Here is a 4,395-nt window from a genome sequence, read left to right as displayed (position 1 = left end):
TACAAATTTGGTATCCGAGCTCTGATTGGGGCACATGATACCTTTTTGAAAAGGGAACGACTTCAAGAGTCTAACTCACTACTTTCAATGACATATGGTGGATTTTGGGCTTCTGAGGTCGTTTGGTCTTCCAAAACAGCATTTTCTATTTTGTAACATATTTGCTTGTGTTTAACATTTTTTTTTTATTCATTGCAAATTCTAAAAGCGTACATATGACTGAAATCAAGATACATAACATACTAACACTACAAGGACACTGCTGGTTAGTTATTGAAAGCATAAAAACATACATAACATACTACATTCTTCATTCTCCCCCTTCAGTATCCCACAAGTGCTTAATAAGATCATTTCGAATAGCATGGTGGTGAATTTCATCTCTCATCATTCTTCGCCTACCTAAATATGCTCCAAGTGGTGCTACATCTCGTCGCACTTTGACCTCAGCAAGATCTGTAGGGTCATAATATGAAGGTGTAGGACTAATAGGAGTTGCATCATCATTGTCATCGTCATCGGATGCATATTCATCACGCTCATCCTCCATGATCATATTATGCAAAATGATGCACGCATTCATGATTTGCTTAAGATCTTTTTGATGTAGGGGCCCTAAGGATAGCAAATCGTACTTGAAGGATACCAAATGCTCGTGTGATATGCCTCTTATTTCCTTGAAAAATGTTTTTTCTTCTGACCTTGGGGTTGAGAAATTGTTTGAACAATATTTGACCATTTGGGGTATATCCCATTAGCAAGATAATATCCCTGGTTATATTTGGTACCATTGACAGTAAATTGAACATTTGGTGCATGCCCTTCAAGTACCTGCACAACTAGGGGTGACGAGTAAACACTACTACAAAAAAGCAAAAAGACGACGGTAAATCACCGTCGTGTATTTGGTTTTTCAATGGTCGTGGAATCCACCGTCATCTTTTCCCTCATAAACCACGACGCTAAATAACCGTCGTTGTTAAACAATACAACGTCATCAAAAAATACAAAACGACGTCTTTGTACTGCAAAAAGATCTAAAAAAAGCAATCGAGGATGATAATAGACGACCAATTCTCTAAAAAGACCGTCGTTAAAAAGGGAAAATATGACACATATTAAGAGAACAAGGCCGCAAGATAGACATACAACGACGACAATAAAAATACGCCGACGTTAAATATAATTTTCACGACAATAAAAAATATGACGTCTTTAAATACATTAGAAGACGACGTTATTGATACCTACTACGTCGCACATATAAACACAACCGTCGTACAATTAATTTTCCACTTCGATTTTTCGATAAAAGATGACGTGGAAATAGTTGTCAGTGTCATTATTTACGACGTATGTGTTTCTATAGTAGACGTTGAAAAACTAAACAACGTCAGTTACAAATATATGAGAGTCGTATTAAAAAATTTATACGTCCTATTTTCAGAAACAAACAACGACCATAAATATTAGACGTTGTTAAATACAACAACGTCGGAAAACAATAAAAACAGACGTGTTTAGTCTGCTAAAGTTCTACAACGTCTCTTATTTACAAAAAACCGTCGTGAAATAAATTTTCCACTTCGATTTTATCTAAAAAAGATGACGTGGAAATAGTTGTCAGTGTCATTATTTACGACGTATACATTTATATAGTCGACGTTGTATTTATATGTATTCATTACTCACGACGCACTTAATAATATAGACGACGTTGAACGTCTAAACAACGTCGGTTCCAAATAAATGAGAGCCGTATTACAGAACATATAGACGGCGTAGATTATGATGGGAGCCGTATTACAAATAACGTCGTTTAATTGTTATTAGACGGCGGTTATAATGAATTTCCGTCGGAATTAATTTCGTTCCTCTTCGTTTATAAAAGAACTTGCGACGTGGAAAATGTATGATGACGTCGTATTTTTTAACGTTCAGATTACATATCTCGTTTTTTAGACGTCGGTATTATGGGATTGGAGTCGTGTTATTTTGAATTACATGGCGGTTCTTTATCCTTCACCGACGTGATATCCTGAATAATTGCTTCACAATAGCGTCGTGGTTCTTCATTGTTACGTTGCTTTAAGACGTCGGTAAATATGCTGAATAACTGATTCACAATAACGTCGTGTTTTATTTGAACGTAGAAAGTGAAGAAATCACATTACAATATATTACAAAATTAATGTCATACACTGCCAATTACATAAGCATCATTCAATCCATATATCTTCACACCCATCTCGAATATTTTGACCGCCTAACTCACCTACCAGTTCATCAAATGTGTCAACATTTGGCATCCCTCTAGTAAATGGCTCACACTCAATTATCACATCACCTAATACTTCATCACCAATAACATCATTATATTCTCTACTAGGCATTGATAACACTACCGACCAACCACGATGCATCGGGTCGTCAACAAAAAATATTTGTTTGACTTGAGAAGCCAAAACAAATTGGTCATTCCTATGTCCAATTTTACTCAAATCTACAAGGGTAAATCCAAGTTCGTCGACTACAAGACCAGAACTATCTATCCAATCACACCTAAAGACTGGGATTGTAAACTTTTGGTAGTCAAGGTCCCAAATTTCTTGAATGACACCATAGAAACCCATATTTGAGAGAATTGGGTTTTTATCCTTGGCACTAGCAACTTGCATGGTATGTGCAAGTAAATAAACTCCACTATTTTGAGTTGTCCGCACATCATCTTGTGCCTTGATATTGAATTTAATACCTTTAATAAGATAGCTCCTATATAATGGCACTGACATGTTTGGACCAGCTGCTAGCCACCTTAAATTTTCTGATACGCCATGATTGTCTTCCTCAACTTCACTTTGAACCTGCAAATTAATCATATCTTAATTCATCCTAACATATAAATAAGAAGAAAATTAAAAGAGAAATACGTTATTCAACAACATATACCTTGAAGCGTAGCCATTGAATGAAAGTGCTATTGTGCTTATCCTGCAGCCACTTTGTTCTCTTTCTAAATTTTGGATAAGCAGTCTTGATGTGGATCATATGTTGCCTACATGACACGAAAAATTCAAGCATTACGGTCCCAAATATATAAGATAAACATAAGAAATAATTTTAAATGGAAACTTAAAGAATAAAACTCATACGTACTCGATATAAGGTAGGACTTCCTCCGTATTCTCCAAGACATATAGATGTGCTTGATTCAACAGGTCCTGATCAACTACGCTCACTGTGCAACCTGATAATGGCTTTGAAACTCCCATCTTTTGGCTTGAAGGCACTCCAACTGTACTAACATCAGATAAATGCTGAGTACAAAACTCTACCGCTTCTTCAGCTATATACCGCTCAGCAATGCAACCTTCGGGACGAGTACGATTCTGAACATACCCCTTCAGCACTTTCATATATCTTTCAAACGGATACATCCACCTAAAATATACTGGCCCACATAGACGAACTTCTCTGACAAGATGTACTACTAGATGAACCATGATATCAAAGAATGAAGGGGGAAAGTACTTCTCAAGCAAACACAGAGTAACTACTACATCTTCTTCCAACTTATCTAGCTTGGAAACATCAACAGTCTTTGCACATATAGCATTGAAGAAGAAGCACAAACGAGTTATTGCATACCTTGCAGGCTTCTCCAAAACAGAACGAATTGCCACAGGGAGCAATTGTTGCATTAAGGTATGACAATCATGTGATTTAAGGCCAAGAAGTCTTGAATCTTGTACAGATACAAGATTTTTAATATTTGAAGAATAACCTTCAGGGACCTTCATACCATAGAAAGAATTGCAAACCTCTCTCTTCTCTGCTCTTGACAAATTCCAAGGCCCAGGAGGCAAACGAGTACGTCTTTCTCCATACTCGGGTTGCAAATCAGTTTTGACCCCCATGTTCAATAAATCTAATCGAGCAGCAATCCCATCTTTATTTTTTCCAGGGATCTCCAGCAATGTACCAATGATACTATCGCAAACATTCTTCTCAATGTGCATAACATCTAGGGCATGCCTCACAGGAAGGTATTTCCAATACTCGAGATCAAAGAATATTGATTTCTTCTTCCAACAAACTCTGTCACCATTTTCAACCATATGCAGCACTTCTTCTCCGGTTAATGGCTCTGGAGGTATGCCATATTCAGGTTTCCCATTAAAAGCTGCACGTTGCCTCCTATATGGATGATTGATTGGTAACCATTTTCTATGCCCAATGTAACAAATTTTGTGGCCATTTTTCAACCTGTGACTAGGTGTATCATCGCCGCATATTGGACAAGCTTTATATCCTTTAACAACACAACCAGATAAGTTTCCATAGGCGGGGAAATCATTAATTGTCCACATTAATGCAGCTCTGAGTGTAAAGTAT

Source organism: Prunus persica, chromosome G8 (assembly GCF_000346465.2).
Source record: "Prunus persica cultivar Lovell chromosome G8, Prunus_persica_NCBIv2, whole genome shotgun sequence".
Taxonomy (NCBI): Eukaryota; Viridiplantae; Streptophyta; class Magnoliopsida; order Rosales; family Rosaceae; genus Prunus; species Prunus persica.
The sequence above is the reverse complement of the archived record's forward strand: the minus strand, read 5'-3'. Positions refer to the sequence as shown.